The sequence below is a fragment of the Hemicordylus capensis genome, chromosome 2 (genome assembly GCF_027244095.1).
Source record: "Hemicordylus capensis ecotype Gifberg chromosome 2, rHemCap1.1.pri, whole genome shotgun sequence".
NCBI classification, from domain to species: domain Eukaryota; kingdom Metazoa; phylum Chordata; class Lepidosauria; order Squamata; family Cordylidae; genus Hemicordylus; species Hemicordylus capensis.
Window position 1 is genome coordinate 198,481,653 of NC_069658.1, and position 23,376 is coordinate 198,505,028.

A 23,376-nucleotide genomic window follows, 5' to 3' on the forward strand; every position below is an offset into this window, starting at 1 on the left:
AAGTCCAGCAATTTTGTCAGGGATCCAAGTCTGGCCATTGTAAAAGTGAGGCCGAGAGAGCCAAAGAAGAGAGCTAAGATCCAAGAGCTAGAGTGGAGAGAACATTCCATTAGCAGGGAAGTACAAGGGGAAGATCCGGAGAACACAAACAGCAGCACGCAGAGTAAAGGAGGGTGTTGGGAGCAACAGAAGAGAAGAGCCTTCTTGTTGGAACAGGCACTCTCCAACTGATAAGCCTGCAGCATTTATTTGAGGTTGGGGTGGGGGTGGGGGTGGGGGTGCAACCAGTTCAGCCAGGATTGCTCAAGCATCAGTGGAGGCTGCCTCACTTCTGCTGTCCAGCCACCAGCTGAAGAGGGCTCTGTTCTTCATTTCCCATGTCCCCTTGTGCAGGTTGGGCAACCAGTGTTGAGTCAGAGGGCCCAGGTTCAATCCTGAATTCCTCAACTCCCTCCACCCACCCATGTTGTGGGATGCATGTGTGTATTGGGGGAGAGACACTCTGCATTAGGCACTCTGAAAAATCTTCTTTTAAACTGCTGGCTTAAGTAGTAATAACAATTCTTTCCTTTCGCTAGCTTTATTTCATATCCACCCCTTGGCATGGGAGGCCAAAAGAGTTAAAAGTGCTTGTGAACATAAGAACAGCCCTGCTGGATCAGACCCAAGGCCTATCTAGTCCAGCATCCTGTTTCACACAGTAGCCCACCAGATGCCTCCGAGAAGCCCACAGGCCAGAGGTGAGAGCATGTCCTCTCTCTGGCTGGTGCTCCCGTGTAACTGGTATTGAGAGGCATCGTGCCTCTGAGGTTGGAGGTGGCTTATAGCCCTCACACTAGTAGCCATTGATAGACCTGTCCTCCATGGTGGGATGGGATGTGGCGAAAGATAGAATATCTTACCTAAAGTCCATCTTACCTTTTCCCATCATGACTGTAGGCTATGTCATTTATGAAGATAAGAGGCTTGCATGCTCTTTCTAGGTCAGGTGGGTTGACGTGCATAATCAATCGATGGCTACTTAATCTCTAGCTGGTACTTGCTGAAGCGGCATGAAGAGTAATTTCCAAGCAGCACAGTCCCTACTTCCTTGGCCCAACAGTTTGTCTGAGTGCTGTACAGATGCAAGAATGGTAGCTCTGTGACAGTGGTGATTTCGGCAACATGGCTCCGTCTGAGTGGTTGTCATGCCCGTGATGGATGGCATAAGTGGAAGCTGCCCAGTGGGCATGATCTTGGATTGCTTTGCCTTTGGTTTGTTGTGCTGAAAGGTGTTGGTGTGGCACAGTAGACTGCCTGACTTGTGGGAACCATTTCCACACTAGTTTGTCTGTCTGCCCAGGAACCCCTAAGGGGCTGCCATGGACCTCTCTGCACTTGGCAGAGGATTCTGGAATATATTCTGCAGTGTACAATGGGATCACCTGGGTCCCTGACCAGGCCTCTCAGGCTTCTCCATTGATCTGTATGAAAGACCCCTGATAAACTTCCAAGGAATACTGGATTTCCTGGCAGTTTGAAAACTGATGTGGCAGACGAAGGCACCTGGGTAACACCTTCAAAAGACTTCTCCTCCTGCAGTGAAGGGGGGGCTTAGAAGTGGCCCCAAACTCCTTCTGATGGATCACAGATTTAGGGTGGGGGCAAAGAGCTAATCTGGGGATTGCTGATTGGTCCCAGGCTTTTTTAAACACAAGGGAAACAAGTGTGTGTGTGTGTGTGTGTGTGAAGGCTCATGACGCATCCTTTTCTCCCTCGCTTGATGAACAAAACCACTCAGCTCTGTGACACTAGAACAGTCCTGATGTCAAGTCCTTTTGACAATCTGACAGACGCCTGGACGCAGGGGGGAGTAGCAGCAGCAGCAGCAGCAGCAACAGTAGAGGCAAGAAGAGGAGGAGGAGAGAGAAAATATTTTCCGTGTCTTCGCCTGAAGTCATTCTGTGGTTTTTGAAAAAATGTGCTGTATATTTTCAGGGCTGTGTCACATGACCTGCTGGGGTTATGAATAGCCGAGTATAATGATTTCTTAGTGAACGTTTAAAAAAAAGAGAGAGAGAGTGATTCTCAGCGAGAGGAGGCTCACACTCGCTCAGGAACAGCAGGGAGAGACGGGACGTGGAAAGTTCCCCTGACTCCAGGTGACTGTGTCTCCACACCAGGGCAGCTCAGACAGCCAGGTGAGTGGGAAATGTGCTGGGCCTTAGAGTTGGGTGGGAGGTCAGATTGTGGTTTAGCATCTGGATTTCCTTTCCTCGCCACTGCGCCGGCTTTTGGGAGACATCTGTGGACTCCTAATTTCTTTTTACTTTTCAAGGCCTTTTGAGTATTAACTTTTGCATTGCTCTGTGGGGCTGGGTGTGTGTGAGGACGAGAGAGAGAGAGAGAGAGAGAGAGAGAGAGAGAGAGAGAGAGAGTGTAAGTATTAGAATTTTGAGTGGGTACATGTGTGAGGCAGTGATTGTGAATGCCTGAACAGCTTGTGTGATGGATGTGTATGTCTTACTTGTGAGTGGTGAGGGATTGTGACTGTGTGTGTGTGTGTGTGGTGGGGACAACTGTGAGGCGTGTGTGCATTTTTGTGGAAGAAGAATGACACCCCTCACCTGAGCAAGGTTGGGCTGGGTTTCTCTGAGATAACTTGTGGGACCCTCTCAGCCTTCAGTAGTCGATCTCCCTATCTTCCCCAACTTTCTACCCACTCTGCTCTCCTCCAGGACAGTGAGTGATATTATTTCCATCTAATGCTGGGGTGTGCTTTTAAGTGGGTGTTGCTTCTCTTGGGATCTATAGTAGTGGGAGGTTGCTGGAATCCTCGTTTCTTTCAGTCAGTGGCACAGCTGTTGCTTCCTTAGTTGAGAACAGCAAAGGAGGAGTTGAAGGTGGGCGAATAAAGGACTGGTTTTGTGCATGCAGAGAGTGAGGTAGGTTAGGTTGCCCTTCTGCCCCATCTCCCTCTGAGCATCTTTCTACTCCTTGAGTCCAAACTCTATACACATGTTTAAAAGCACATTGAGTATATATGTGTGTGTGCATGTATCTGCTTAAGAGAGCCACCTAATGGCACAGTGAGGAAATGACTTAACTAGCAAGCCAGAGGTTGCCAGTTCAAATCCCCGCTGGTATGTTTCCCAGACTATGGGAAACACCTATATCAGGCTGCAGCGATATAGGAAGATGCTGAAAGGCATCATCTCATACTGCGTGAGAGGAGGTAATGGTAAACCCCTCCTGTATTCTACCAAGGACAACCAGAGGGCTCTGTGGTTGCCAGGAGTCGACACTGACTCGATGGCAGACTTTATCTTTACCTGCTTAGGAGCATAACTTCGTGAGGGCTGGTTTTGAGTGTGGTGATAAAGCTGCCTGTAGCATCCCCAAGGGAGAGTGATTCTGAGGGAAGAGCATTGTCATTGTGGGTGGCTGTGGACTGGGTGAGGCACAAGAACTCTGGGCTCTCTTCTCTCCTGATATCTGGGCCGCTGAATGAACATGGGAATTATCAAAGGTTTACCTTCTAAAGTGCTTGAATGCTACACATCCCACCCTCTAGGCCTCCGCCCCCCCTCCCCACCTTCACTAAATGACTTGATTGTGATCAGTTATCTGTTTTATTTGGGGTCTTCCCAATTGAATAATATTGCCATCTTGACATCCATGTTCACCCCTCTCCCCCCATCACTTCTGATTCCACAGTTGTTCACTGGCAGATTCCTTAATTCTTCCAGGAACAGAGAAAGCAAAGGAACCCTCATTCTGCATTCGTAGTTCCATCTTCACACAAACCTCTGTTTCTTGCTCTGAGCAGGGGTTAGACTAGAAGACCTCTAAGATCCCTTTCAGTTCTAAAATCTATTTTTCAACTCCATTCATCTGCTTTGGACTACCTCCCAAAACACCTACTCAGGATTTTCCCGCATACAATCACCTTTGCCTAGATACTAGTTCCTCATACATGCAGCCATCTTAGTTCACCCCAGTTGATCCTTCATGTTCTCTCTGTGTGCAACCTCTTGTTGTGTGTACAGAGAATGCACTTTGTGTTGCCTGTTGGTTTGGGCTTGGCTGATGAGTGTTGTGGAAGAGCATACATGTGTATCTGCTTTTGTTTTGTGGAGTATGCAATGAGCCTGTTACCTTGGTGATCTTCTCTAGATGCCAGCGTAGAAGTGGATCCTATTCTTGATCCCAGATGTACAGACCTCAGTCAAAGAGGTAGCAGTATATAGGATTTCAAATGAGAGGTCGAGATGTTTGCACTGGAAGTCAACCTGGATGTAGGCCTAAAAATCTCTCTATTGTGTTTTTATTCAGCTGTTTTTATTGACTGCTATATTAACATATTTATGTTCAGCTTTTAGTGAAAAAATGGAACCCAGGTACAGTTTGGATCTTTTAAGTGAGCACCCCCTAAAGGAAAATTTGGGGATTGCTCCCTGATTTAAGTGTATTTTCCACTATATATCTCTCTGTCTTCTAGTACACAATTTTCTGAGGGTCTTCTGTTGTTGGGTGAGGCAGAGTGGGCCTACTTTCCCCACTATAAAACTTGGGTAAGTAAAGTTGGTGGACATAGAAGTAACTGACTTACCCAAAGTTGTGAAGAGCAGTGAAATGTATCAAGATGTAGGTTCACCAAAGTGCACTGACTGAAAATTGCAGCACATGAAGGTTACATGTGGGAGAAAACTTTGATTCTCCCTTCCCTACCTATCTGATGTCTCTTTGGGACAAGCTTCCCGCAAGCTATTAGCCTGGAGCAAAAAGGGGAACATCGTGTTTTTAACTTGGCCTACTAGGTTGGCTCTCTGGAGCTGGACTAATGGTGCGCTGTCTCTGAAGAACTGGATCCAAGCTTACTTCCTCAGACAGCAGCCAAGGCCCAACAACAAGGCCTCTTAGATGATGGAATCTTCTGGCCTGTCTGGTTGCTGTTACTTTTGCTTCCGCAGAACATTTCCTTGATATTAGTCATTCGTGAGAAGACTTGTCCAAAAATAAAACAGTGAGAGGTGCGATTTAAATTCTGGCTTGTAGATAGCCTCCTGACTGGTTGTCTGTGGCAGGTAAAAACTGCATTTAGACAACAAGGCAGGCAAGCCCTACACACATTGGCTGACATCCCAAGGCTGCTCACATGCTAGAGAAAACGTGCCCAGGCCATGGAAGGCTTCTATTAAAGCAGCTATGGCAATCACGCATGGGGGGGGGGGCTGATTTTCACCTATCCCCCCAGCACCAGTGTGAGTGCTGGCACCACCTGAGGTGACCCCGAGACACCACTGGCCATGTCTCCGGATGCTAGTGCTGACCACCAGCAGAGCTAGCCTTGCCTCCCTCACCCTTCCACCCTTCCCCACCTCCTGACCCCTTACCTTCTTCTGGACACTAGAGGTAGCCTGAGGCAGATGCTTCTGAGCATGAAGATGCTCTCTTCCCCAAGCACACAAGATGGAAGGCGCTGGGGGAAGAGAGCGAGAGAGAAAGCCATCCAGCAAAGTGGCAGCAAGAGAAGTCGCTGCTTCATGCTTAGAAGCATCTCTCTTGCCTGCCACTTTTGCTGGCTGGCTTTCTCTCTCGCTCTCCCCCTGCCCCCTGTGCCTTCCATCAACAGGCTTGTGCATGGGGGGTGGGGGAGAGGGCAAGAGAAAGCCATCCAGCTAGCAAAGCGACAGCAACAGCAGCCACCCTTGTGCTGCCTCCGCCAGTCATTCATTATTTAAAACTCCTCCCTGGTGTGCCCAGAAGGTAAGGCAACCAGGGGATGGGGAAGGGCGGCATATGCTGGGGAAAGAGGCAGGGCTGGCTCAACCCCCTGATGCCCACGTCAACATCAGGGGGCTGGGCCAGGCTAGTAGGTGCAGAGGGCAACGGGGTAGCATGGAGCTGGGAAATGGTGGTGGCAGGTGCAGGCAGGTGAAATGATGCCTGAAAGCATTGGGAAGTGGGGCGGGATGCCTGCATTCACGGCTCCAAGGTGCAGGTGCTGCCCGAGGCATTTGCCTCACCTTGCCTCATGGGTGAGTTGCTCACCCCTGCCAGATATGTCCCTGAGAGATGTAACAGCCCTCAGGGACATGTTTTCAGGTGAGGCACAGTACTTACAAGGGAAGATCAGCAAAATATTGCCCTCCTCCCCATCACTGGTGCTGAGATAGTCAGGAAGCCTTCTGCAACACAGGTGCTTCTTCCTGCTGTGCATGTGCAGCCTTAGTCAGGAAGTTGGCTGTCACTTTTTAAAAAATCTGGGCCACAAAGAACTAAAACTGCTCGGTGTGTCCGGGTGGGCTAGTAATTTTGATGGCTGGTTTAGCTCCAGATTGTTCTGACTGATGTGCTTATTATCTTGTGACCTAGTGTTGCCTACCTCATAAACATAGGGAGAATATCACTTTCCCCACCTTTGTGACCTCACTTAGTTCAGGACAACATTTATAGTCCTCCCCTACACCTTTTTATCCTCATCACAGCCTGGAGAGATGCTTACTGGCTGAAGGTCCTCCTGTGAGCTTCATGACTGAGTGGGGATTTGACCCTACCTCTCTCTGGTTTAAGCCCAACTGCTGTCCACATTGGCACTTAATGTTTGACCTGCCCACTTCTCAGTCACTTCCCCTTGGCTACAGGTATGTGAAGCCTAATTTTCCCTTAAAGGGCAAAAATATTGTCCCATGGGCATGGCACTTTTTGTTTGGCACTCAGGCTCTCGTTGATGTTTTAGTTTTCATTTGAGACCTTTCTAACCCTCATGATCACTTACCTCTTCCATCTATTTTTAAAAACATATTTATCTAGCCTTATTCTCTCCCTGTCTCTCTTTTCACGTTTGTTGTGTCTCTCCAAGGCCTGATGCTCACAACTTCTTTTCTTGTGGTGGCTGGTTTTCCTCTTCTGGTTGTGGTGTCTCCCTTCTTGGATCATCTGAATCATTCACTGTGAGCAGAAGCTGCAATTTATTCAGCCTACTATTAGTCCTTGGTTATGCTGCAAACTCTCTGAGCGGGGGCAGTGTACCTATTTTTGTGTACTGTACAGCACATAGCACTCTGTAGGTGCTAAAGTGTTCACTAGTAGGAATGGTGGTGGTCAGTGTTGAATAAGGAAAATATGACAGCAAATATGAGAAACAATCAGAATTCTGGCTAGTAAAAGTTGAATGCATAATTCCCACCCAGCATCTGTACCCATCTCTGGATCTCATGATGTAAATCCATGATGGGGCTGTAGCTCAGTGCTAGAGCTGCTGCTTTGCATGCAGAAGGTCCCAGGTTCAATCCCTGGCAGCATCTCCAGGTAGGGCTGAGCAAGACTCCTGCCTGAAATCCTGGAGAACTGCTGCCAGTCAGTGTAGACCAGGAATTCTCAACATTGGGTCCTCAGATGTTATTGGACTTCAATTCCCATAATCTTCAGCCCCAGTGGCCTTTGTTTGGGGATTATGGGAGTTGAAGTCCAATAACATCTGGGGACCCAACATTGAGAATTCCTGGTGTAGACAATACTGAACTAGATGGATGAATAGTTTGACTCACTATAAGGCAGCATCTTATATTCGTAGGATCTGAACCTGTCAAAACCTGACTGAAGTTTAGGGCTGCATTATCAGCTCTGAAGAGGAATGCTGTGGGATACTAAGTGGTGTTTTTCACGTCCTCCCTCCAAGGGAACGCTTTCCCTGTTGATTTTCTTTTCAAGGGACCCTGCACATTGCAGAGGATTCTGGGAGATCTTCTAGAGTGCGCTCTCAGTTCCTCAGAGCTCCAACAAGGCCTGTCGGGCCTTAACCATATCTCCACATGGATGGAGAGAGGGATGTAGAACACACTCAGTACTCACCTGTGCCTGTGCATTGCAGAAGGTTGTCTGCCATTATCCTTCTTCTCACTGAGAAATACCTGATAAGCTTCCAAAGAAACCTGTTTTTATTATTTTTTATTTATTTAATTTATTTACATTTTGTATCCCGCTCTTCCTCCAAGGAGCCCAGAGCGGGGTACTACGTCCGTAGGTTTCTTCTCACAACAACCCTGTGAAGTAGGTCAGGCTGAGAGAGAAGTGACTGACCCAGAGGCACCCCGCTAGTATCATGGCTGAATGGGGATTTGAACCTGGGTCTCCCCGGTCCTAGTCCAGCACTCTAACCACTACACCACGCTGGCTCTCACTTTTAAAAATACAGTCTGATACCAGCTGCTCTACAGGCAAATGCAGCATGTCTGGAACTTGTCGTTTTTATTATTTTGCCGTGTGAGCAAACGAAATGATCGGAAGAGTGTGCAACTGTGAAATGTGCTTGTTTTAACTGTGGCCCTTGGCTCACGGAATTCCAGTCAGGCCCTCTGCACTAACAGGTGCCCACACCCTGCCTAAAGGACTTGACAGCGGGACGCTAGCTTCTATTACCACAGTGTGCATTCCTTGGAAGTGTAATGAGCAGCGTGATTCCTGGTTTCTCTCCACAGGTCAGTGGAATGCAGGCTAGGGATTGTGTTCCTAGAGGCTAGTTAAGGAGCCATGACGCCTCAGTTCTGTCTAGCCTCCTGCTTCTCCATGTGACTCTCACTGAGTCATTGAGGGCCTCTGTTTCTCCATTTGCCCAACGGGGATTGCTCTGACCTACTTCTGAAGGCTGGGTGTGATGCGTTGCCTCTGTGTTTTGAGATGCCTCTGCTAAAGATGATAGGGGGACAGCTCCCAGGTGGTTACCAAGAAGAGAAATGACTAGTTTAAGGGTATGGCAATTCTTGGCTCCCCTAAGAGAGAGGTGTCATAGGTCTCATAAGATAGGTCCCATAAGAGACAGGAGAGCTGGTCTTGTGGTAGCAAGCATGACTTGTCCCCTTAGCTAAGCAGGGAGAATGGGAGACTAGAAGTGTGAATGCATATGAATGGGAGACTAGAAGTGTGAGCACTGTAAGATATTCCCCTCAGGGGATGGAGCTGCTCTGGGAAGAGCAGAAGGTTTCAAGTTCCCTCCCTGGCAGCTTCTCCAAGATAGGGCTGAGAGAGATTCCTGCCTGCAACCCTGGAGAAGCCGCTGCCAGCCTGTGAAGACAATACTGAGCTAGATAGACCAATGGTCTGACTCAGTATATGGCAGCTTCCTATGTTCCTAAATCATTTTTTGGAAGTCCATTAGGTATTGTATAAGTAGAAGGCCCATGTGTATTCAGCAAGTCAGGGGGCTTGCTTCATTTTCATGAAATTGGGTGTCCTGAGAACCCAAACCTTCATTTAAAATGATAATAAATAAGACAGGTTTCTGGCCCTTGGGGTTCTAGACAATGGAGATGTGTGGGCAGCATTCAATGAAGCTTCAACCTGGAGGAGTGACAATGGTCAAAAAGCAGGCTATTATACCTCTGTACAGCCCCTCTGTATTGCTGCCATGACTTTCTGTTCTCTCTGCTGGACGTCTCTTTGGACTCCACGCAAAATAAGCAGTGCATGCAAATGTGCTTGATTTGCATAATTTTGCTTGCTGAATTTGGGTTTACTTAGCATGGAGAGCCCTGCATATCGCTGTCCTTTCCTTGGGCCCCTTTTCCTTGCTGATCTTTTGGAATATTTTCCTTCTTACCAGCCTTTGCTGCTCCCTACCCCCCCACCCCTGCAAAAGAAAAGAAAAGAAGCTAGCCAAAATAAAGTTTATCCAGCTCTTCTCTCCCATTGACACTGAACGGGGCAGCAAGCTGAATCCATCCTCAGTTGGTAGCAGCATCCTGGATGCTGGCTCCCTCCTGTTTCTGCATGTGTGAACCTAGGTGTGGATAGGGATACCAGGTGTGATCTCTGCAATCTCCTGGCTGGTGGAGAGGCTGTAATCGAAAGTTTTATTAGGTGTGGGGAATCTTAGCGCTCTGGGCTTTGAGTGGGAAGATGCTTCCCGGAAGTGTTCCCTGTTCCCAGAAAACGATGTGCCAAGGTTGTTTACGTGGACTTGCCCTGCCCTTTCTCTCACTGCTGTGAACAAAACATGTCAGGTGTTACTGGAGGAGCACAGGGGAGTGTATCGTTGTCTTAGCTGAAATGATTCACCATCCCTCTGTTGCTTCATACATTCCTTGTCACTCTTATGCCATTCACAGGGAACTGAGGTCTAGTAGAAAAAATGGGAGAATGTTGGCCAAAGGATTAGATGTTGCAATTACATCCCCAAAGGTTCTGAGTTGACCACTGGGTGTCATTGAGGCTATTCACACAAGCAGCCCAACCCAAGCTATGGCAGCCCAGCAGCTCCTGCTTGTGTGGAGCGTCAGGATCGCACCTGATCCCAGCACTCCCATCCCTGCTAGCCTGACTTTTTGACCCAGCCCTTAACCAGGATTAGAGGGCGTGAATGTGCCCTCAACCCCAGGTCCAGGGCAGTGAGTGTTCCCTGTAAGAGGGATGGTCCAGGGTCATGTGAGTGCTTGGGCTACACGCAGCCCGAGCACATACACAGGCGGGCACATAGAGCACCTGGGAATGCCCCAAAGCACCACACTCACTGCTTGCATGGTAAATTTTGGGATTCTTGGAGGCCAAGACTTGTTTTCTCGGTCTCCAGTGATCTGTGCTGCTTGGAGCAGCATGGATTGTGTGGGCACACAATGGCATGCCAAAGAGATTGTCGGACGTCTGGGGGGAAGGTAGGTTCAACCCTCCCTTCCCCCTGCCAACCCTCCCCACCCCGTACTGGTCGTGTGCATCACCTCGTTGTCTGCCTGTTCAGGTACAAGTAGCTGAGGTGCCTCCTTCATTAGGTTGGGGAAATCAAAACACTTGGCAAGACCTGGGAACCAGTGGTGGCTCTCATCAACCCTAAGTGTGATTCCCTAATTGATGATGATGATGATGATGATGATGATGATGATGATTGAAAAAGTGGTAGAAAATGAAAATGCAAAAATATTATGGGACTTGCGACTACAAACAGACAAACATCTGCCACACAATACACCAGATATAACTGTAGTCGAGAAGAAAGAAAAACAAGTGAAAATAATCGACATAGCAATACCAGGGGATAGCAGAATAGAAGAAAAAGAAATAGAAAAAATCACCAAATACAAAGATCTACAAATTGAAATTGAAAGGCTGTGGCAGAAGAAGACCAAAATAATCCCAGTGGTAATTGGTGCCCTAGGTTCAATTCCAAAACAACTTGAAGAGCACCTCAACACCATAGGGGCCACAGAAATCACCATCAGCCAATTACAAAAAGCAACTTTACTGGGAACAGCCTAAATTCTGCAACGATATCTCTAATAACAGCAACAACATCCTCTCTAATAAAAGCCTTGGTGTCCGTCCGTGGACACCCAGGCGTGTGTCCGTGCCTCCCTCGGCTGTTCTGGGCATGCGCTCCGCGCATGCCCAGAACACGCCGAGGGAGACACGACCGCTGGGACCAGGCGGCCATGATGGCCGGGAGGAGAAGTGGCGGCTGAGGAGAAGTGGCCGCCGCGAAGCTGGGCGGGGGGAAGAGGTGGCAGGGGAAGCTGGCCCAGGCGGCGGCAGAGCTGCCGCCTCGGCCAGAGGATGCGGCGCAGCCGAGGCAGCGGCAGAGCCATGGCTGAAGCCTGGCTGCGCCGCCGTAGCCGGGCGGGGGGAAGAGGCGGTGGGGGAAGCCGGCTGAGGTGGTGGCAGAGCAGCCGCCGAGGCCTGGCGGCGCCACCAAAGCCAGGCAGGGGGGAGACTTTGGGGCCCCTGCCCGGCCGGGGAGACCGGCCGTGGCATGGAGGCTGGCAGCAGAAGGGGGAATGGCGGCAGGGGGCCCGGAGCGCTTACTAGCGCCCATTATTTAACGGGCCGAAAATCAGTTGTTGATAATAAAATTCTGGCATCCCAGGTCCTTGGGAAGGACTTGATGTCTGGACAAAACAAAGCAGTCAATAACACCTGTCTGACTGTGTAAACAACAACAACAATAATAATATTTCAGCCTGTGCAAAGCTTCAGCCAAAGCAGAATACTCTGCACGGTCCTCCTGGCACTGTGTGGTGACCATTCCCACAATACAGGGCTGTTCTTTGCCAGGGTGGAGAAACTGAGCCCTCTTGAGCCCCTGCAGCATCTTGGAGGGTGTGTGAAGAGTGCTGGGAAGTGTAGTGCTTCCCAATGAGTTCCCCACAGAACTCTTAAGAGAGTACCCCATCTCTCTTAAAGGGCCCTCCCATCACTGAGAAAAGTGCAGTACGGTGTAGAGGTCAGTGCAGTGGGAAATAGCTGCACATTGAACTTTTTTTTTTTTTTTTTTGCCCAAGTGGCCTCTGCTTAAAAAATAGTGAAGATTATTGCCCTTGAATATGAAGCTGATGGTATATCTAAACCCCACTACCCTGAATATAGTCAAACTATGGGTCAAACTAGGTGAGATGCTGCTGCTACTACTCCTACTATGAATATATGCTATTCTGCTAAACATATCTATTTTGTTTCTGTCTTTATATTGGGGTGTGTGTGTGGAATCTTTTCCCATCTTTTTTGTTTCTCTCTTTATATTACGGAAAGAAAAGCTATGCAGTACTTGAGTGTGTGTGTGTGTGTGAGAGAGAGGGGGGGGCAAAGGGGACTGGTTCCCTTCACACTGACCCCCTTAGTGACTGTTTTTAAGAGGCTGCTGGAGGGGCATGATTTGGCTAACAATAGGGGAGTCCTGCAAATGTAAGGGGTCCCTTCCTACCTTTCCCTCATAATTCAAGCCCTGGCAGTTAGACTGCTGAGTTCTCCTGCATTCTGGGAAGAATTGTGGTCAGCTGAATTCTGGTAAGCAGGGATGTTTCTGCCTTCTTAACTGTGGGGGGTACACTGCCCACAGTCCATCTCCCAGGGTCGTTTTTCAATCTGGCCTGTGCAAAACCGCCAGGTCTTAATAGAAAGGCCAGGTAGGCAGGGAGTTCATGAACAGGACCAACCGGACATGTGCCAGAAATAGAAAGACAGGAAATGGCATTGGTTTAGCCTTGAATGCCCGATCTCGTGTCCCATTCCTAGCTGTGGCTCACCCAGAGGGGAGTGTTCACTGGCGTCATAGTGAATGGCACTGCATGGAATATGGTTGTATCCAAAAGCATCAACCCACTCTGTGGGAAATGGACCTCAGAATAAATATGTCCCTCCAGGTTGTAGGAAAACAAATGGTTGTAGTACTCGAGAGTGCCCTGTTTTTTGACCTGGAATTGACTGAATGCAGACCCAGGCTACGACACTGGAAGGGCAGAGCTGCCATTTGCCCACACAATACAACTACTGTTAACATTCATTGAGGCTGTTCTCATGAGCAAACTAGCCCAGGCTAGGGCAGCCTAGCTTGGCCTGGGCTAGGCTGTTCACGTGGAGCTCCGGGATCCGCATGGATCCTGGCATTCCTGCCTAGCCTAATCCCGCTCCCAAGCCCGGCTCTTAGCCAAGGTTAAAGGAGAAAGTGCTCCATTAACCTGGCTGCCTGGATCATGTGTCTCCTCGGGCTCCATGCAGCCCAAGGAGATACAGAAATGCAGGGCTGTCCTTAGGGCATGGCAAGCAGGGCGACTGGCCCTGGCCCCACTCTTTTAACCCCCATTAGAATTAACTGGTAGGGAGCCCCGCACTGGCTGAGTTGCCCTGTGCCCCGCACCCTGCCAGGGCTCTCTAAGGACAGCCCTCAGAGACGGGCGCCTAGAGCACCCATCTGATGGGGGAATCCCCCAAGGCACTGTGCTCATCTTGCTGTGCCTTGTGGGGTATCCTTGTGCCTTGTGGGATATCTGTTGATCTGCGCTGCCTGGAGCAGCGCAGATAGTGATCCACGCTGCTCTTGGCAGCGTAGGTCATGTGGGCGCGCTGCTTGTGTGCTATCGAAATTGAAGTTGATTGGGGGAAGGTAGGTTGAACCCTGCCTCCCTGCCCCCCTGCCCGCCCATGCAGTCATGTGAATTGCCCCTTTGTCTTGGGGTGGGACATCCATATTTTGTGGAAGGGCCAAGGACATACCTTGGGTAGAGAGAGAGAGACAAAACTGGGTTATGTGGTGTATTACAGGTTAAGACAAAGTGTAGGTTTGGACTACTTTGTTGATGGGGATGGGAGAAAGGGAGCGCTTGAAAGCAAAACGGGCAATGAGATCTATCACTTGTCAGGTGAGTGGACAGAGATGCAGAGCAATTGTTCGGCTCAGATTCAGGACCAATATATTTTGGTCCTGACAAAACAATTTATTCTCTCCCTGCCCCCCTCCCCCAGATGAAATTAACCAGTTGACCTTTTGCATTAGTCTTGATTCAGCTGCTGTTGGCATTGGCCTGGTTCACACAGTTGTTTGAATCTAGGTTTAAAATTGGTAACCGACATTAGCATGATTGTGTGAACCTATGCCAAGATTACCATTGTCAGGTGCATATGAGATTCCTGCCTTAGTATGATTGTGTGAATCCAATCCATGCCAGTGTTCGTTACTGATTTTAAGCCTAGATTCAAATGATGTTGTGAACCAGGCCACTGGTGGCATTACACATCAAACATATGATGTGGGGAAAGGACTAGTGTTCCTAATATAGACACAGTTGCAGGGAGTCTTGGGACTGTCCTAGCATATACAAATCCATTAAGAAAAATCAAGCTGTGTTGAGTTTCAGTCTAGGACAAAAGGGTGTGTGTGAACTGGCCTTTATTTATTTAATATCCCTCCTTTCTTCCATCATGGTGGCATACATGGGATTCCCAGACACTCTCCTATACAGGCACTGACCAGACCTGGACCTGCTCTAGCTTCAGCAAGACTGTTGCTTCTTGGGCCCACTGATCATGACCTGGAACTTCACTAGAAGTACTTCTAGGTGCCAGATTTTGTGAGGTGTTGAGTGTGCTGCATGTGCATACCTAGTACCCTCACCACAGGCAAACTGCCTTTCCCTATTCTGATTACTGTTTGTATTAGCAGCACAGTCTTTGAGGATCAGCACAGGTGGCATGGTCCAAATAGGCGATTGTAGCACTGCACATCTACAATAAAAGATATCTTTTCCACCATGGAAAGCTGGCCTCTGAATGTGTGACTACTCATATGTGTCTTGGACAAACTTGGTGGGTCACAAGCCATAGCAAATATGAGAAATTAAAAGCTTATATGGTCTGCAGCTCAGTCGCTGAACACCTGCTTTGCATGTAGGAGGTCCCCGGTTCAGTTCTTAGCATCTCTGAATACGGCTGGGAAAGATTCCTGTCTAAAAGCTTGGAGAGCCACTGCTAGTCAGTTGTAGACAATACTAACCCAAATGGACCAATGATCTGAGTCAATAGAAGGCAGCTTCCTATGGGGGGAAATGTAATGCAGGTCTAAAAATATCAGAATGTCAACTCTGTACCTTTTTGCTGATAGTAAGGCAGTTCAGACAAGAATAGTTAGGGTAGGACACCTACCCTTGTTTAGTTGCTGTGTGCTCTCCTGTTTTGTGATCGCATGTGAAGGGAACAGCAGGGTTGGAGGGGAAGGAAGTGATCATCTGGGAGAGAGGAGCTGGGTCCAAAGGCGATTCCTCCTACCTAAGCAAAGTGCTGGTATGAGAGTTGAGTAGGGCAGCAGCATCCAACCCAGGGCCAGCTCCTCGCACCCAGACCATCACTTCCTCCCTCCCCCTTTGACCGTGCTGTTTCCCTTTGATGTGATCACAAAACGGGAGTGTGCACAGCTCCTGAACTAAGGCAGTACACTTGTCGACACTTGTCCTACCCTAATTATACTTGTCTGAACTGCCTTTCTTTGCTTCTGGCTGTGCACTAAAGCATGAAGAGGGTGAGATGGGAGCTGCTTGATTTGAGAGCATACCCTAAAGCACAGAGGCAACTGGCGCTTTGCATCCTAGACCATCCCTTTGCCATGGATAGTTCAGTACATCTTCTTCTCGGGGCCCCTATTCTGTGGCTAATACTTGTAGAGACACTTCCAGACTGTGTAGACAAAAAAGGCCCCCCAAAGAAGGGGTAGAGCCAACCTTGGGGGTCAGGGGGTAGAAAGCAACCTTTCAGATTTTTTCTGTTAAGACAGAAGAACTTTTTTAGAGCAGTAGGGCTGCTCTGGAAGCCTGTTCCAGGCTTGAGTTTGAAATACACATTCTTCAAGTGATGTGGAAGCTGGCTGTTCACTTTGCTGATTGGCTAGTTCCTTTTGATGTCATCAAGAAACCTCCCCTTTCAGTCCCTGGAGCAGTTTTGCGCTTTTAAAAAAGTTGCCCCCTTTTTAAAAAAAGGCAACAAATGAACAGAGATACATTTATGTTCATGGGGCACTTATAATGATAATACCGAAATGATAAAGATAAACAGTAAAGCAGTCAGTCTGCTTGAACCATGAACATGAGGGGGAAATTGATGGCTGAGCCAGCCTTCAGTTTGCTGTTGTGGACATCCGTTTTCGTCGCTGGGGAAGCTAGCTCTACCCTGCAGCTGATGGATGCTCTGTGAGTTCTCTTTTTATATTATGTCTGTCTTCCCTCTTCCAGTGCAACAGCTGTGTCACTAAGCAACGTGCTGGCTTTGTGACTTTGGTGTTACAGGGCACAAGGAGAACATCATAGAAGAGATGCTGGTGATCATGGGTGGGTTTGAAAGGCTTGTTGCAAATTCTGGCTTTGTATCACTGTTGCTGTTACCCCTGAGCTAATCCTGCTAGTATGTCTGAACTAGCAGTGATCTGTGCTGGGATCACCATGCTTGATGGCAGGCCTTTGGGTGTCTAGCAAGTCAGGACTTATCCCTCAAGTTTAGCCGGCTTTGAAAGAGATTGAATAGCCAGAGCTCTCCCCAAAGAACCTTGGGTAGTGTAGTTCTGAAAGGGTATTGAGAAGTCTTTGCCAGAGATTCCGATATCCTTTGCGTAACTGCCCTTACAGAGCCCCTCAGTTGGGAAGCATGTTCATTAAATGGGACTGAAAACAGTTTTAAGTCTGTACTGCAGAAATGCTTTCAGAGTACAGGTGAAACTCGGAAAATTAGAATATTGTGCAAAAGTCCATTAATTTCAGTAATGCAAATTAAAAGGTGAAACTGATATATGAGACAGACGCATTACATGCAAAGCGAGAAAAGTCAAGCCTTAATTTGTTATAATTGTGATGATCATGGCGTACAGCTCATGAAAACCCCAAATCCACAATCTCAGAAAATTAGAATATTACATGGAACCAAGAAGACAAGGATTAAAGAATAGAACAATATCGGACCTCTGAAAAGTATACAGTGTACTGTGCTTGATTGGCCAGCAAACTCGCCTGACCTGACCCCATAGAGAATCTATGGGGCATTGCCAAGAGAAGGATGAGATACATGAGACCAAACAATGCAGAATTGCTGAAGGCCGCTAATGAAGCATCCTGGTCTTCCATAATACCTCATCAGTGCCACAGGCTGATAGCATCCATGCCACGCCGCATTGAGGCAGTAATTGCTGCAAAAGGGGCCCAAACCAAGTACTGAATACATATGCATGCTTATACTTTTCAGAGGTCCGATATTGTTCTATTCTTCAATCCTTGTCTTCTTGGTTCCATGTAATATTCTAATTTTCTGAGATTGTGGATTTGGGGTTTTCATGAGCTGTACGCCATGATCATCACAATTATAACAAATTAAGGCTTGACTTATCTCGCTTTGCATGTAATGCGTCTGTCTCATATATCAGTTTCACCTTTTAATTTGCATTACTGAAATTAATGGACTTTTGCACGATATTCTAATTTTCCGAGTTTCACCTGTACCTGTCACTCATAAAAGCACTGCAGTCGCTGGCGAAGGCTGACGCTTGGAAGCATCTTCATTCTGGCAGAGCAGCCAACTTCTGTGAAAGGGAACTTCTTTGTATCCGTCAGCCTCGGAGGCTCTCACCTATGTTTATTATTGCATGACAGTAACTCATTTACACTCGTGTCTTCATGTTAGTAACTGTGTTTGAACTGGATGTGCGGTCAAGGTGAAAGAAGGCCTCTCAATTAGCAAGAAAGAGGTCTCACAGAGATGTCTGTGCTAGAGAGAGACTGGCTCTGGTCCCTCCTGCTAGGTGGTGGAGCTCTCCTGCTCTTAATGTGCACCCATGTGGCCACTTCGTAGTAGCAAAAGCCTTTCTTAATCCCCAAGTGACAACACTTTTGTGTCCTTCCACCTGTGGCTCTCACAAAGGACTTATGGACTTGACCAATCATGAGATAGCATTGGTGGTATACATGTTGCCATAGGACATGTCTACGTTTCCAGCCCAGGGAGTTATAATTTCACCTGAGGGCTTACTTGTCATTACGGAGGAGGAAGATGGTGTGGAAGCCATAGTAATTGTTGGCCTATATCAGGGGTTCTCCAACTGAGGTCTCCAGATGTTGTTGGACTACAATTCCCATCAGCCTTTGGCCATCGTGGCTGGGGATAATGGGAGTTATAGTCCAACAACTCCTGGGATCCCAGGTTGGAGAGCCCCTGGCCCATATGACGATGCTTCCCCCTTATCACTGCAAATGCCTCTAGTCACAGAAGCACTCTTGCACACTGTGGGCGTGCTTGGTTGTGCCAGAGTTGAACATCAGCGTTAAAACCAGGGGACAGAGTGATCACGTATGCGAAGAGAAGGTTTTTCTTTTCTTTTATTTGTGGTGTGTGTGTGTGTGTGTGAGAGAGAGAGAGAGAGAGAGAGAGAGAGAGAGAGAGAGAGAGAGAGAGAGATCACTGTAATGGCCTCTGTTGTGCCAAGGTGAGGGCATGGAGAATTGAAGAGTTATTTATACTGCCCTGAGATACGTATGTGTGAAGATTTGCCTTGTGTTGTCCCTCTGTCACACACACACACACACACACACACACACACACACACACACACACACACTCTCTCTCTCTCACTCACTCACTCACCCAAACATACACTATGTTTCAGGGATTTCCCCCACCACCACCACCACGCCCCCCCCCCACTTCTCATGACATGGGCTTAAAAGTATCCTGGTTCTCTTCTCCTCCTCCTCCCCCCTCCAGGCAGGCAGTGGTGGTTCTAGAATCCAGCTGCGGCCCCACCTCTCTCCCCTGGCTGCCCACACCCTCGCACTGTGCCTGGTTCTCACGCCAACTCTCTCTTCTCCTCCTCCATGTCCTGGCCCCGACTCACCTCTCACCACAACACCCCCAGGGCTTGTAAGCACAGCACCTCTTGACAGGACTATATGAATGCCGCATTGTCAGCCGTCCTAAAGGTAGATTGGATTGGGTGTTGGCTTTGACATTTCTGGTTCGAATCCAGCCACACAGGAGGTGGCAGAGAGTGTTGCTCTGTGGTTCTGAGGGAGGCTAGGAAAGGGATTCCAAGATGGAGGGGAGGGATTGGGAAGGGCCTGGGTAAGGTGGAGTGCCCTCTGCCAGGGAAGTATGGGCAGGAGGCAGGGAGTGCCAGCCAGCCAACCCTGTGAACCACTGCCATGCAAATCCTGACTTGGGAATAATCAGAAAAACAACCTCATCTCCCTCGAGGCATAGAGCACCACCCTCCTGGCTCCCGAAGCCACCGGACTGGCACCTCCTGTTTCCGTGCCTTCTCTTGGGCACATGCCCAAGGGAGAGGGAATGGCCTTCGCCCACGCGGACAGGGTGAGTCTGCTGGCCCTCTCCGCCTTGTGAAATCCCTCATTTGACCCCACTGTATGCTGGAACTTACCACACCAGCCTCTGCTCTGTATTCTGGGCTTGCCTGGTAGGAAGGAAAGTGGGGACACAGTCCTGGCTTTTGTGGTTGCTTGATTTCTGCTCTTGTAACTTTCATAGAGGTTGGCGTATCAGTCCTTCAGTGGCAAAAGGATTATACAAATCTAATACATTAAATTAAAAGGGGAGCTCTGGATGCGTTTGGGGACCTCCCTGCTCCCCTCCCCAATTCCAATCATGATAGGGATATGAGAAGGTTGGCGTTTGATCTCCATCTCTGGAGGCCATTTCACACAGTGGTTCTGAGGTGAGGGAGCTGCTGCCGAATAACTCTTGTTGTACCTCATATTCACAGGGCAAAACGTTATGTGTACATGAAGGGGTACAGAGACTTTCGCTTTGGGCGGTATACAAATATGTTAAATAAATAAAATAATAATAATAATAAACAAATGGGTGTGTGGGTGGGACCAGGGAGGTAGGCCTGGAGGTACCCATACACTTTTCCTAAAATGGCAATAGCAGCTTTGACTGGTAGGGAGTTTAAAAAAAGTATTTCCTTAGTGTTATGGTTCCAGTTCAAATTGTCTCCGTACATGGCTGATTTTCACCAAAAATTGACAGACAGAAAATCCAGTCATGGATCTCCATGGTCTCACCTACTTCAGACCTCAGAGTCTTCAAGAAAATGCATGTTTTCAGACTTTTGTAATTGTGAGAATTAGACACTTAGATTTAAAAACTGGCATGCTTGAGATATTAAATGTCGTCCTGGTTTTGCAAACTTGCGGGACATGGGCCACTCTGTAATAGGAAGAAGTTCCAGTTTCACAGTTGTTTCTAGTTGCAGGGGTCTATTTTGGGGTGGGTGAGTGCATGAGAATGCATACATTCAGACACAGAATGCTTTGCACAAACCACAACTGTAGTTTTTGTGTCTCTCTTCTTTTTGAGGATGGGGTGATGTCTTAGACATCAAATGTTGGTTCCCAGGGGTGGCTTCAGGGGTCAGCCAACCAGCTGAGGACCTACACCCCTCAGAAGGCTCATGCAACTGGACTGAGTTCTGGGGGTGCAAGTTGACTGAGAGACTTGCACCACCACTGCACCTGGCACCCCATCTACAAATGAGTGTCCCCCAGAGGCCCCTGTATCACTGGAGGGTTTCTAGGGGATGCCTCCATTGACTGGTGGGGAGGACAAGAGAAAGCAGAGCTGCTGCACACATCTCTTGGTCAGCCTGAAGCTCTTCAGCGGTTGTAGGACTACAACTCCCATGACCCCCAGCCTCCAGTTGCCCCCCCCCCCCAGTCAAGAAGGATTGAACGTTGGCAGCAACTCCTCTTCTTCCTGTCTTCCGTTCTCATTGATGAATGACAGTAGTGGGTGTTCCTCTCTCTCAGCATTCAACCTGAGAGTGGGAGGAACTTCTGCTGAAGATTGCCTTTGTTTGCCAATAGGAAGGGTGGGAGGAGCTGTCATCTGTCATTGCCCCCTGCCTCCTACCTACAAACTTGGGGTGTTGCAGGGGGCCAGTGGGTGGCTTTTGCAGTAGAGAGACTGGACACTTCTTCTCCAGCAGTGCTGTGGTCCATGGGGTTCTACTGCATGATGGAGTAACCAAGGATCATGAGCTAGAGGGACTTGAGAGAAAAGCAGTGTGAGGAACAAGAGAACAAGGCAGCAAGAGGAAACGCGTGGGTTGCTGGGTTTAATCTGAGCCATCTGGTTCAGCCTGAGAGCCTCTCTTCAAGGACAGAGCTCAATCTGGAACCACATGGCACAGTAAGATGTCTCTGAGAATATGCAGAATGCATTTTCTTTACTACCAACTTATCACAGTTCAACACTTGTGAGCTTGAGCTCTTCCCGTGTTTAGAAAACTGGGCAGGTGATCAGCAAGAGCCGTGGCAAACATCGGAGCTAAGGCTTGCATGGAGACTTGGAAAATAAGAGTTGAGCTGGCAGAGAGTGCAAAGGAAGAAACCCACTGATGCTTGACAAGATGCTGGAGCTCTTGGGATGTGTGAGGGAGAGATGCCAGGCCCCCAAACTCAAAATCTGGTGTGGAGGAAGTTGGGGACTTTTTAGTGGTATATGGAAGGTGACAACATACCTAAAACCAGGTCTGCACACACACAAGGGAGCTGGTGCAGGATTCATGCTCACGTGTCACACAGATCCCTGGAGGCGGATTCTCATTCTGCTCCTTTGTGCCATATCAGATGTCAGAAGATGCCATCCCTGCTGGGCAGCTGTGGATCCTGGAGATATCTCTGTGCCCAGAGCCTTTTGATGGTAGTGACAGAATAACTCTTTTGAGGGCCCATTGAGGGCATTTTGCAGAAACTGGGAGTTGACTCTGACCATGAGTTTGAGGTTTTCCCTCCCAGCTTGTCACCCATCTCTCCCTCTTTCATCCAAAGACCTATTCTTGCCTGCCTCTCTTTCTCTCCCAGTACACTCTGGGTTGACTTGAGTCTGGGTTTGGCAAGCCAGAGGCCTATGCTGAAATCTCCCCTCCCCTCCCAGTGCCGGGGGAAAGAGGGGTGCTGGGGGGTAGGGAGGGAGGTGTGAGGCTTGCTCAGACTTTCCTGCTCTGCCGTCTGCAAGACAGGCCTCAGCTTGCTAGCCATAAAAAAAGGCAGCTAATTCGGTCATGGAAAAAGGTTTGGGATTTTTTTTTCTTCTGGTGGAAATACCTTAAACATAAGTGTGATATTCAGGCAGTAAATGGGGGCTTTGTTCGCAGGCTGGAGCAGGAGGCCAAGGGGAAGGAGTGCTGAAGCTGAATTCCCCCCACCCCACCCCACCCCACCCCACTCCTCATACTCCCCCTCCCTTCAATGAAGTCCCTCAAATGTTAAAGCTTCATAAAAACCTGGGCTGGAAATTTTGGAAGACTGCACATGAGAGGGAAGCCAGGGGCTGGTGGTAGTGGGGGGACAAAGGGACTGAGATTTCTTTCTCCATTTTGACTCCCAGCCATGTCTAGAAGGTTTAATTTGAATGATCAGGCTTGGCTTCTGGAACTTGTTGTCAAGGCTACAGCTCAGCTGTGAAACAGCAGTGATAATAAAGGTCCCTCTGGGCACGTGTAGAGGGCTTTCCACTTGACAGCTTCATCTGGATGCCAGGACAGAGAAGACTGAACTATGACATATCTGGGAGTGGGGGGCTAGGGCTTTCATTCGGGCCTGAGCCCAGGATTGTCCCTGTGAAGCCCAGTCTGTCTGCTGGTCCCCTTGGCTTTTCAAGGTATGGCAGAACTTGTGACCGCACGGACTCAGTTATGACCAAATCGTGGTGTGTGTGTGTGTGTGTGTGCTCCCAGGAGTACTGGAGGGCTTTCCTGGGGGTGGCTGAAGGTTTTGTGGCACCTGAGGTGGGGTGCAAAACATTGCCTTGCCCCATGCCCCTGTGGGGGCCAGGCCCTTTTCAAACCAACCCCTTGCAAGCTTGGAAAGTGTCATGGAGAACAGGGAGGAAGGAAGGTCCCTGCTGCCTCCTCTCCTCTCCTTGTAAGCTTAACAAGGAGTGTAAGGAAAGGCATTCCTTGAAACATTTGCAAGGGTCAGATCAGTCCCCAAAAGCTCTCCCTCTGGCAACAGTGGGGATAAGCATCTTTCCACCTTGCCGGTGTCCCAGTCATCTGCTGCCTGAGGCGACTGCCTCATCTGGCCTCATAAAAGGGCTCCCCTTGCCCGGGGGTACCTTGTAGTTCCCTGCTGGCTCGCCTCGACC

General features: G+C 48.8%; 1 protein-coding gene across 25 annotated transcripts in view; it reads left to right on the top strand.

Moving 5' to 3' along the window:
- Positions 1-23,376, top strand: part of RARG (retinoic acid receptor gamma) — a 328,355-nt gene that overhangs the window by 159,621 nt on the left and 145,358 nt on the right. For 2 of the 25 annotated variants that reach the window (XM_053294841.1, XM_053294851.1), the window contains exon 1: positions 2,018-2,180. The exons of 20 other annotated variants lie outside the window; for them this stretch is intronic. The gene's annotated coding sequence lies outside the window, so the exon portion shown is untranslated. Of the gene's footprint in view, positions 1-2,017; positions 2,181-4,505; positions 4,554-6,477; positions 6,627-6,869; positions 6,936-23,376 lie in introns of those variants that run through there. 3 more of the 25 variants (XM_053294857.1, XM_053294847.1, XM_053294854.1) reach the window with 3 other exon arrangements.